This window comes from Nanorana parkeri, unplaced genomic scaffold (assembly GCF_000935625.1).
Source record: "Nanorana parkeri isolate BGI_ZX_2015 unplaced genomic scaffold, ASM93562v1 scaffold442, whole genome shotgun sequence".
Taxonomy (NCBI): Eukaryota; Metazoa; Chordata; class Amphibia; order Anura; family Dicroglossidae; genus Nanorana; species Nanorana parkeri.
This window is the reverse complement of record NW_017306710.1, coordinates 36,503-48,279: the sequence shown is the minus strand read 5'-3', so window position 1 is coordinate 48,279 and position 11,777 is coordinate 36,503.

Here is an 11,777-nt window from a genome sequence, read left to right as displayed (position 1 = left end):
CAGAGGGAGAGCACAGGAGAAAATGGGAGGTGCACAATAGTGCAAAGTAAAATAGACATAGGCAGCAGGTGCAGGAGGCAAAACACAAGGCAGAGCAGGAAACAATGCTGTGGAGAGCACTCACAGCCACAATATAACAAAGAGGAACCCAGACAGAAAACAGAGGGAGTACAAGAGCACAGCAGGAAAGAAACACTGAGAATAACAAGATCAAGCAAAGGTATACTCAAGAAACAGCAAATTCCACAAAAAACAGGGAGGTCCAGCTACTAACATGGAGACATGTTGCTCGAACGCTAAAGCACAGGTGCACAAGCCTTTAACACCTAGGTTCAGGGCAGGTTTAGGACAGGAGACCGGGCAGCTCGGGTCAGGGGGAAAAACCCAGCATTGGATCAACGAACAAGGAAATTTGACACCCCTGCTGCATGCATTTGGTGGAGAATGGGCTTTTTCATGCTGACATGCCTGTGCAAGGGCCACACAGAGTAGAGCCAAGGGTAGGCTTGAACCTTGCTGTAAGTCTCCTAAGCCCACCATGCTGTCTACAGCTGCATCTTTGACCAGGCAGGTGTGTCTTCCCCAGCAGCTGGAGTCTAAGAAAACATTGTTACCCAATCACTCCCATGCTCAGGTCTCAATGCCAGCCTGGCAAAATTGCTGGCTGTACAACTGCTTCTATTCCAGCTGCCCCCTTCCTCAACTTTGTGGCATGTGCTGCACCCCAGCTGCAGATACCCACCTGCCATTTTTGTGCCCAGAAGGCCATCTCTTCTCTCCACCAGCATGTGGAAGGTAATGTCTCTTGATCACAGGGTCTGCTGTAGAGTACACATGACCACAGACATAAGGTCCAGCAAGCATGGGCAGGGCTGCTACATCTCTTTTACAGTGCACTGAGTAAATTTGCTGGCAGCTGGGAAGGGTGCGGGACGGGGCACACTGCTGAAGCTGCTGGTGCTTCCCTTGTGTCCTGAACCTTGGCAATAGTGACATCTTATACATAGCTGCCTTTTTCTCCTCATCCAGTGATTTGCCAGAACCACCAGTAGTAACCCCCCTCCCCCCACGAGTGAACAATGGGGGGCACTTTCATGCTTAAATGTCTGCACAAAGACTCCAGGATTGGATACATTAGGAAGAGTTACCATTAGTGGGTGGCCCCCTTTTTGGATACCTGATACAAACCAAGAAAATGGCAGGTCTCATGCAACCGTCCCAGAGGGAGCAAAAAATGCACCACTTAGAACAGGGGTAGCCAAACTCCGGCACTCCAGCTGTGGTTAAACTACAAATCCCATGATGCATCTCTCCCCGGAAGTCATGTCTGTGGCTGTGAGAATCTTGCAATGCCTCATGGGATGGAGGGTCGGAGTTTGGCTACCCCTGACTTAGAAGATGTACTGCTGAAGAACCTCTTGGCTGCATTTCCAGATAGTGGCAGGATTCTGCCTCTTGCCCAATGTGCCTCCAATTCTCAAATCCCTCAAAGGAGAAATAGTGATAGTGGCTGCATCAGCGGTACTTTTAAGTGCATTTTCCAACCACAGTGGACATGCCCAGCTGTAGGTAGTAGTTAAAGGCTTTGTTTCAACCATAACCAGACTACATAGGCAGGGGCGTAACTAGAAATCACAGGGCCCCATAGCAAAATTTGTATGGGGCCCTGTGATTTCTAGTTACGCCCACCTGATAACCCAAACAGCCCACCTAAGGGTGACCCTGCAGAGCCCACCATAGACTCTCTATGGTAGGCTCTGCAGGGTCTCAGGCGGGCGGTCAAGCCCTCTTACCTGTCAGCCCTGATCCTCTGTCCGCCTCCTTCTCCTCCACGATCGACTCCTCCGTCACTGGGCCCCGCCTCCTCGATCGCCGGGCCCCGCCCCCTCGATCACCGGGCCCCGCCCCCTCGATCGCCGGGCCCCGCCTCCTCGATCACTGCCGATGACGGGCCCAGCCACCTCCTGCGAAGCTGCTGGTTGTCACCAACTCAGCAGCGGCTGTGAGAAGGAACGGAGCGTTCCTCCTCACAGCCGCCAGTGACAGCCAGCAGCCTGGCTGTCCGAGCAAGATGCCATAGCGACCCAGGCGGCCCGCATGGCATCAGGGAGATGTCCTGGCCGGGCCCCACCGTGCCTTGGGCCCCATAGCGGCCGCCTGGGTCGCTATGGTGATTGTTACGCCACTGTTCTTAGGGTAAAAGGCTGATGCGGAAACCTTTTTGAAGTGAGGACCCCTGAACTATTTGGTGTCCAGACAGACAGAGCTTGCACAGTACGTGCTGGAACCTCTAGCTTGCCCAGTGGCCAGTGTCCTCATGCTCAACACGCAGTTTTGTTACAGAGAGGTGAATCCAGCTGTCTCCTAACCCTGGACTGACTCACTTTCATAAAAATTAACCAGTCCAAGACCAGCAGTGATTAGAATACCCCTGCAGCTGATGCTACCAACTAAATTTTTCTTTCCCAGCAATCCCAAATAAAATGAGGTTCTTTTTCAACCATTATCAGCTCTAGAATACAATGGCCTGCCTCTGCCACCATTCCCTTCTTCTTCAACCTCTTGTTGGTGCTGTTTTGCACAAAACTGAAAACTAATGTGATTGTGCTTCACCAGAGCAAACAACTAGCAATCATGCCTTTGAACTGTGGACAGGTGGCTTGTAAAGGTGCCACACATAGAAGGTTATTCACAAAGTTAGCTGAAGTATCAGCCGTAGCTGCGGCTGATCCTTTGGCTAGCTTCGGCTTCCGGAGCCCTTCGGTTCTTCTGCTGTAAGGACTATTCACCATAGCCCGTACAGCTCCCGAAGCTGGCCGAGTGGCTCAGCCGAGCCGAAGGCATATGCTTCGGCTTGACTGAGCCAAAGTGAAACCCGAAGTGATCTCATGGCTGGCTCCTCCCAGTTGCAATAATCTTTTTTTTTTTTTTTCAATAATCTTAAATTTTTTACTTTTAATAAAAATCTTTATTTATTTTTTACAATTTATCATTTATTTACATTTGTTAACCTTTTTTTCTACTTTCTTCACTGTTTTTCTATTCTGCTTGGCGGCATACGGCTATTCACTCACTGCAGTTCGGCCCTTATGAGAATAGGCCGAACGGCAGCGAGTAGCCTGCCGGAGGTTTGGCTCAGCTGATCCAGATATTGGATTGGCTGAGTCGAAGTCCTTCTGCACCACGGCTCAGCCGAACATGCTAAACATGTTTGGCTGAACCGAAGCCAGCCGATGTATGGCTGATTTCAGCCGATGTACTGCTGAAATCAGCCGTGCAGGCCTGAAGTGACTAGCCGAACAGCTTTCGGCTCACTTCACTCGTGGCAGTTATTCACTTGACTGCCTTCGCCAGCTTTGTGAATAACCCTCATAATGTTTCTGCAGCTGGACCGCAGCTGCCAAATTTGTGGTGTTTGATCCTTGGCAAATCCTGTGCTGCACCTTAAGTTTGAGGACTAGTTATGTGCTCTGGCACTGTACAAGTGCCCCACATAATATTCCTGCAGCTGTACAATTGTGGTTTTTAGTATTCTGGATACTCATTTTTAGCTCCTGAGCAAAAACAGCAATATATTGTGTAAAAACATGCCTTTGTTTTAACCTAATAGGTGCACGGCTTGAATTATCTTGCTTTGCATGTAATGAGTCTATCTCATATATTAGTTTCACCTTTTAAGTTGCATTAGTGAAATAAATGAACTTTGCACGATATTCTAATTATTCGAGTTTCACCTTTACATCTAAAGGAGTTATCCCCAACTGGTCCTTGTGCTCCCTGCCTCTCTGTTCAGGCAGGGCCATATGGTGTTTCATTCAGTGAGTGAGAATTTGAAGGCAGATAGGTTCTAATATGTTCTCACTTTAAAAAATTCCCAACTCTGTGTCACCAGTTACCAGCATGTATATGTTAATTGTTTATTTCAGATCAAATGTAAAAAAAAAAAAAAAATGTCAACAGCCTTGGCGAATAGAAACAAATGGGCTGCGTATGTTGGCCATAAAGAAATTTTATTATCACTTTTGTATGTATTACAATAACAGTCATTCTTAGTAGTATTTTTTTTCCACAGGAGCTAAATAAAATACTTTACATTCTGTGGTATAAAACCTTTTTGGAAATAACTAATAATGCCATACAAGAATGTGGGCAATATTTTTGCCCAGAAACAAAAGTAGAGTAGATATTATTTATTACTTTTTCCAAATATTTTTTGTTTAGTTTTGTTTTACTAGCATAAGAGAAGTCTTCTTTGGGATTCTATATTTGTATTTGAATGGGAAATGGCAAGAAGAAAAATATTATTTTTTTGTCAAAGTAGAATAACATATGTGGAACAGAATGGGAAGGACTTTTGGAAAAACTACTAATGCATTAAACCACCAAGAGTTTTATATCTTGCCCAATAACAACAGGAAAAAATTGTACTTCATTATTTATTTTTTTAAAGAAAAGTCTGCATAGGGAGACATTGCATTTTACTTAGGTATTTCAAAAAATATAATTTTTTTCAATGAAGAGTAGTGAACAGGTGGAAAAAGAACATTTTGTTTTATACAACAAGACCTTTTTGGAAAAAAACTGTAACAAATCCACCAGGGTGTGTCTTCATTCCCAGCAACAACAATTATTATATATTTTTACTTTTACCGGTAGTAGATAATCGTCTGTGGAGAATGTGTTTGTCTAAATTTGACACTGCAAGAAAAATGATTTTAAAATATTTTTTTACTTTGGTCTAATGTGTGCATAATAGTATATTAAACAAGCTACAACATGACGTACATTTCTCAGCCAAAGGCAGCAAGTTCAAAAAAAGTGTGTCTATCAACATTAGGGCAAGGTGCCTTGCAAGGGTGTGTGGCTTTAAACCAGACCCTTATCCAACCCTTATTCCTTCTCAACAGAGGTGTAACTAGAAACTTCGGGCCCCGGTGCAAGAAACTATTAAGGCCCCCCCCCCATCATCACCACCAAAAAAACATGATTTGATACCTTTTTTTTAATCGCACTGAATCGCATCCCGGCCAGCTTACTGCGTTCTGAGGTGGGAGGGGGCGTGGCAGTGCATTGAAGTCAATGGCACTGCAGGCAAGCCCCCCAGTCGCAGTGTGATCGCCTGCACCGGGACGCGTGGCAAAACAATGCCAGCGTTACGGTCCTCTCTAGCCCCACCCCCCCCAACTAGCAGAACACAAGGGCCCGGTCGCAAATGCGACCCCTGCAACCTTGGTATTTCCGCCAGTGCCAGTATCTGCGCTCAGTATCAGGATCTTCTCACGAGTACTCGTGAAAAGGTCTAGTATTGGCACTGGTGCATCCCTACTTAATAACGTAATTTATAGCTGGGACTTGTAGTCCTGCGTAGTTGGTGCTATTCTGCATTGCTGTATAATCATTATACAGCTATGCAGCATACCAGCAGCTATGCAGGGCTACAAGTCCCAGCAATAAATTCTAATGTAAATGGTATCACCAGCTTCTCCCCTGCCCCCACTTCCTGGTCCAGCCTTCACCCACACCAGCCTTTTCCCCATAGTTCTCCTTAGGGTAACGGGAGGACACAAACTAGCGTCCTCCCGTCACCCTAAGCTCAGTATACCGCGAGCTACAGCTCACGGTATACTGAGACGCCACAGTATACCGCGAGCTACTGAGACGCCGCAGCTGAAGCGGATCCCGACAATTATGTCTGGATCCGCCCAGCTGTGTGAGTGACAGCTGGCTCTGCCTATCTAGAGGCAGAGCCAGCTGGACCCGCCCCCTCCCCCGGCCGACTATTCGCCAGTCAGCACTGGAGGATCGGAGCGGGGAGGGGGGAATCCAGCCCCTCCCCTGTCACGGCAGAGGGCTGTGACAGGATCGAGTGGTGAACGAACGCCGGTATGTCACCTCCCGATCTACTGAGCCGACCTGTGACAGTCTCATTGTCACAGGTTGGCTAGAACTATGTGGTGAGTGAAAGGCACTCACCTCATAGTTCTCCTTTAACAGCGTGTATTGTATAAACAGAGACTCCGGGTTGGGGAAGGAGGAAGCATACAAGCAGATTAAACTTCGCCTGGCGGTGCCTGCAGTGCTGGTAGCAGCTCCGACCAGGCTAACAGATGACCGACACAGTCTCTCTATACCCGCACAGCCGCCCATGCATGCCCTTCTTATACTGCTGCGGGTGGTAGGGAAGGGACCGGCCATATCTGAGTGGGATGCAATTGTGGTGGCATGAAGGAGCTGCTTGCCGTCTGCTTCCTCTCCCCCGCCCCCCTGCCCCCCCCCCCCCCCCCCCAAACAGGCGGAATGCCAGGGCCCGGTCGCAACTGTGACTGCTGCGACCCTGGTAGTTCCGCCAGTGCTTATCAATTTAAACCAGACCCTTATCCAACTATGCTGCCTAGGTGGCCAGAAAATCTAGAATGTGCTCCCCTCTTCCTGAGCCATAGCAGGCCACATGCCCTCAACATTGAGAGGTTACCTTGGTGGTGGTAAAACTTTCACTTTGCATTGCACCCTGTCTCCATATGGATTAGGACAAGTCCCTTATCCCCACATCCTGTTGCCTAAAAAAGATTAGGTGGTCTGCAGAGGGAGAGTGATCAGAATTAAAATAAATGGGACCCCAGATATCAGCCACCTCCTATGTGAATGAGTACGGGGGACTGATTAGAAAATGCCCCATGATGTAAATCCAAACTCCATCATCTAGCAATGTAGATGCCAGTGAATAACGATGAGCCTGATGATGTTGATCTGCTGCAACAATGACCCGCTACACTTTATGATCTTCTCCCACTGCTACTCTAATGAAAATGAACAGGTCCCTGGCCACGCTTCATGTCCATTATTAATTTTTAGGGGTTCCCCATTCCATTTATTTCTCTTAACCCCTTAAGGCGGATGCTTCCTGGCGGGTGGACGTACATTTACGTGATTCTTTTTCTGCTCGCTCGCGCGCGCCCGCCAGAAATGTTAACAGCTGTTACCAGCTGTTACATACAAGCGTTTGGCCAGCTCTACAGCTGGCCGATCGCTTGTATGGCCCTGCACAGTGTGCTCCCCCCTCTGTTGCCGCACCCCCCTCTGTTGACGCTGCCGGTTATCCGAGCACTAATGCCCCCCTGCAGTGCCCGGGACAGAGAACACCAGCACAGCGACTACTAGTACAGAGGAGGAGGAGGTCCCAAGGTGACATTAGGGGTCTTGGGGACCCCTGATGTCTACATAAAGAGGACCTGTCATTGTACATTGGCTATCGCATAGTAGGATTTTTAGCCCCCTATGTGATAGCAATCAAGTTAAGTGTAAAAAAAAGTAGTCTCATATAAAAAAAAAAAAGTCCCCCCATCCACATGTGCATGCACTTATAAACGTGCGCCTACATGTGGAAAAACAATTACGCTACACATGCTACATATTGTCACGAATGTTGCAGTGAGAGCAATAATTTTAGGGCCATTAATCACTGATAACACTAAACTGATGAGCATTAAAAGCTTTTAAAGCGTCGCCTATGGCCAATTTTAGGCATGGTAGTTTTTTGCAATTTTGAGCACGCACGCAATTTTAAATCATGACCTGTTTGGTGTCTATTTACCCGACATGACCTCATCTTTTATATTTTACCACAAAATTGGGTAATAACAAATGTTTTATAACATAACTAAGGGAAAACATTTTTTTCCCAAAATGTTGGTACTTTTTTCATCATATAGTAAAAAATAAAAACCCCAGAGGTGATTAAATACCACCAAAAGAAAGCTCTATGTGTCCCCAAAAAATGTTATAAAATTAATTTCAATACAGCTTTGCATGACGGAATAAATGTCAGTCAAAGTACCACAGTGCTGAATACTGAAAAATTGCCTGGACAGGAGGGGGTTTAACACCCAGGTCAGCAAGTGGTTAAAGGGCAGGCAAGCCATTTAAATTTTTTTTTTTTTAAAGCGTGTGATCCCTAAAACTATATAAAGACCGCTATCCAGGAATGTAGCCTGGCTAGCTAAGAAAGGAGGGGCAGCGAGCAGCATGTGGTAAAGCCTTTCCCCTTCCAAGGCACCTTGTCCCCATGTTGCGAAGACGAGGGCCCCAACAGCAGGTCCATTAAAATACCAAGGGGGTTATTCACTTAGCTGCCCAGGGCAGCCGAATGTATAACCGAGCCGAAGTGAAGTGAGCTGAATACTGTTCGGCTATTCACTTCAGCCTCGTAAGGCTGATTTCAGCCGTACATCTGCTAAAATCAGCCGTAAATTGGCTGCCTTCGGTCAGCTGAACATGCTGTGCATGTTCAGCTGAGCAGAAGTGCAGAAGGACTTCGACTAAGCCATTCTAACATCTGGATCAGCTGAGCCGAAGCTCCGTCAGCTCATTTGCTGCCGTTCGCCCCTATTCTGTGAATAGCCGAATGCCACTGAGCGGCATTGGGCTCGGCTATTCTGCTTGGTACCTCCGAGGTAGCGGGCAGAATAGAAAATAAGTAAAATTTAAAAAAAAAGAAAAATTATTTTAAAAATGTAGAAGAATACGATAATTTAAAAAATACACATTTTAAAGAAAAGAAAAAAAAGAAGAAAAAATGATTTTTTTAAAACCCGACGCACGTCGACCTGACCACATGCGACGGACTCCCGCAGCATAATGAATCACCTGACAGATGACAGCAAAATAAAAACAATTGGGCAGTGACAGCTAGCTCTGCCCAACTGTTTCCTATTGGCCGACACCTGCCAGAGTCTTCTAGCAGGTTCCGGCCCATAAATAACAACTGGGCGGAGCCGGCGGTGACATCACTGCCGCCTCCACACAGTTGTTATTGTTTAATGACAGATCAGTGTCCCCAGTTCATTTGGGGACGCTGATCTGTCATTACAACTGGGCGGAGCAATCCGTGAGATCACGACTGGCTCTGCCTCGCTGTTATTCTCCACGCTTGGCATATGCCTTTGGCTCGGCTGAGCCACTCAGCTGCCTATGGCTGCTGTACAGGCTATAGTGAATAGTTCGTACAGCAGCCCTTCGGTTTGACTGAACCGAAGGGCTCCATCGGCCAAAGTGAGCTGAACGATCCAGCCATAGCTATGGCTGGATCCTTCGGCTCATTTGTGAATAACCCCCCAAGTCACTCTGCAACACCATTATAAACCTCTAGCAGCACAGTTATACAGTTCAGCATTTTTTAATTGTTACAGAAACAGAAGGTTAATCATCCATTGGGGACAATGTTACAGTGACAAATGTCTAAGTTGGGAATTACTCACACTTTGGGAAGGAAGTGAAGGGAAATCTCCCCTGTGGGGCACATCGGGGAAAAAAAAAATGGATAGGGATTTTAGCCTTTTTCTAAACTAATCAAAGAATTAAAAAAACATACACTTTAAGACTACTTCACTTCTGGCCATGTTTGTTCTTTGGGACATCCTATTCATGCCAAAATTGTAACTCTCAACAGTGCCCTGGGCCTTTTAGGATCCTAAAAACAACCCTGCCTAATGTTTTTCTATAATATTAAAACATATATGTAGCACTCCCTAACACTATTTTTTTAAGCTGCTGTTTGCTCTTTAGTCATATTTTCACTTCAATTTGGCAGCTTGAAACGTAGAACAAATTGATTTTGAAACACTATGGCATACCTCCCCTATACATAGGGAATAATTATGCCAGAACTGGTCAGAAAATGCAGAAGAGTTACCAGACATTTATCTGTTTTTCAGTTTGCCATTGCAGTTTTTGCTAAATATGTAGTAGCACTATAAGTAACATTTACTTTCACACTGATAAAGTTATGCCATGTATGTGAATTGCTATACAAGTATCTGCTTGTGCACAATTTCAGCTTCCACTAAAAAGCCTCTAGAGCAATTCCTTGAAGCATGCAAATGCATGTTTTAGTTGTAAAAAAAATCATCTGTTTCTTTAACTATTATGCCTCCAGTATCAAAACAAGAACGGGTCTTAATTCTGCTTTGAACAATGCTCTAAATATTATTTCATATCTAACTGTAACCTAGATCCAAAAGAATTCTTCCCACCATACTGTATCATTAAAATCAACAATACAGTATAATTTAAGGACGTTTTAGGGTCATTTGCTGATTACTCCTCAGCAATTTTAATTGTTTAACTTGCATGTGTGTGTGCTTTAGGCTTCACTGGAGGCCATCATATCTTAATAGTGAACCTTACACTTCATCTTCCCTTAATGCTATTTAGTTCTTTGACCAAATACAGACTGAAGCGGTCAGGAGTATTATCTGCAGTGGAAACAGTTTCACATCAAAGTGTAGCCAACTAGCCACACATTCTTGACAAGTTTCCATGGAAAGAACAGCAATCATTACCAAAACTGATTAAATTCAGACTTTTGGAAGCAGCAACATTTTAAGTAGAGGCACATGTATTGTATAGTAAAAATATAGGATTTGCTAAAAAGTTTGATTAGCTATAAACATTATTTATTTAACAGTTATAGATTGAAAAACTGCTGCAAGCAATTAATGATACATGTTTAAGTGTATCTGATGTAGGCAAGTTCACATTTAAGGTGTTTTTACATCAGCATAATCTATTTCAGTATGTCTGCTTCGTATTATCTGGCACTAATACAGTGGAGAAATAAATAACCTCCTCTCACTTATTCCTTTTTCCATGCAGTCTGTGACTATTAAAAAGTTACAACTGTGCTTACTGGCTCCTGCTGTTGGTGAACACTAAAGGCTTATGCCTTTTTTATCAGTATGGTGCTTTTTTTTTTTATATATATAGATCTGAAAGGGGGGTGTATTGTTTTCTATGAGCCCATGCACACAGCTGAATAAAGATGAGTAAAGGTACGCTGCCTTCAGATCTGTAAAATTAAAACAGAAAGATCTGCATCCACTGTCCTGCGTATTGACTATATTTATGATGCGCACAGGTAAACATTTGTACTCACGTTTATGAGCATACAGCGTACAGTGCAAATGTACTCCATTGGCCTGCTCAGAGCCAACATGTAAATATCAACAATGTGAAATCAGCTTGAGTACACACTATTGAGTTTACATGGTGTCCTTGTAATAAAGGAAGCTTGGCAAATGCTGCCTAGGTCACTAGGTGGCATGAGCCCTAAATGTGCTGAATATATCTCTACAGCATTCAGCATTTACAATTGGCAAGAGGCAAGTATAAAAACCATGAACACAATTTAGCAACAGTATAAAAAACATTGGAAAAGACTCAATTTTTCTGTTTGTTTGCAATTAATATTCTAATAGGTCAGCTTTTTGAAGCATTGATGTCACCCTGTTATTCAAGAGCATAATATAAGCATGGAATTATTGTTTTAATAATCAGTCCTACTGTGCGATACAGTCTTTTTGCCAAATTAGGCAATAGTAGCAAAGGTTTAAATAGAGCCTTATGTCATTTATGAATCAATGCACTCTGTGGTCTATGAGCAAGAATTAAAAAAAGATCTCCAGCTTGATAACCACATTCTAGTGCACATTATTTTGATTTAACTTATTATCAGCATGATGATATCCTGCATTCCTTGATATTAATGCTGGTCCTATATGTTTTCTAAAATTATAAGCTCATTGAATAATAGAGCCAATTATACCCTCATGTGTCATTCTAAAGGAATCTGTCACAAAAAGCTGTCTCAAATGGATCTGATGCGAGGTAATATTCTCTGACTCTGCAGCAGTTCTAGAGCGGTAAAACTGAAACTATTCAGCATCACTGCAAGTGATGTCACTGCACGTCAACTACTACATGGTCCATGAGTCAGGCAAAGG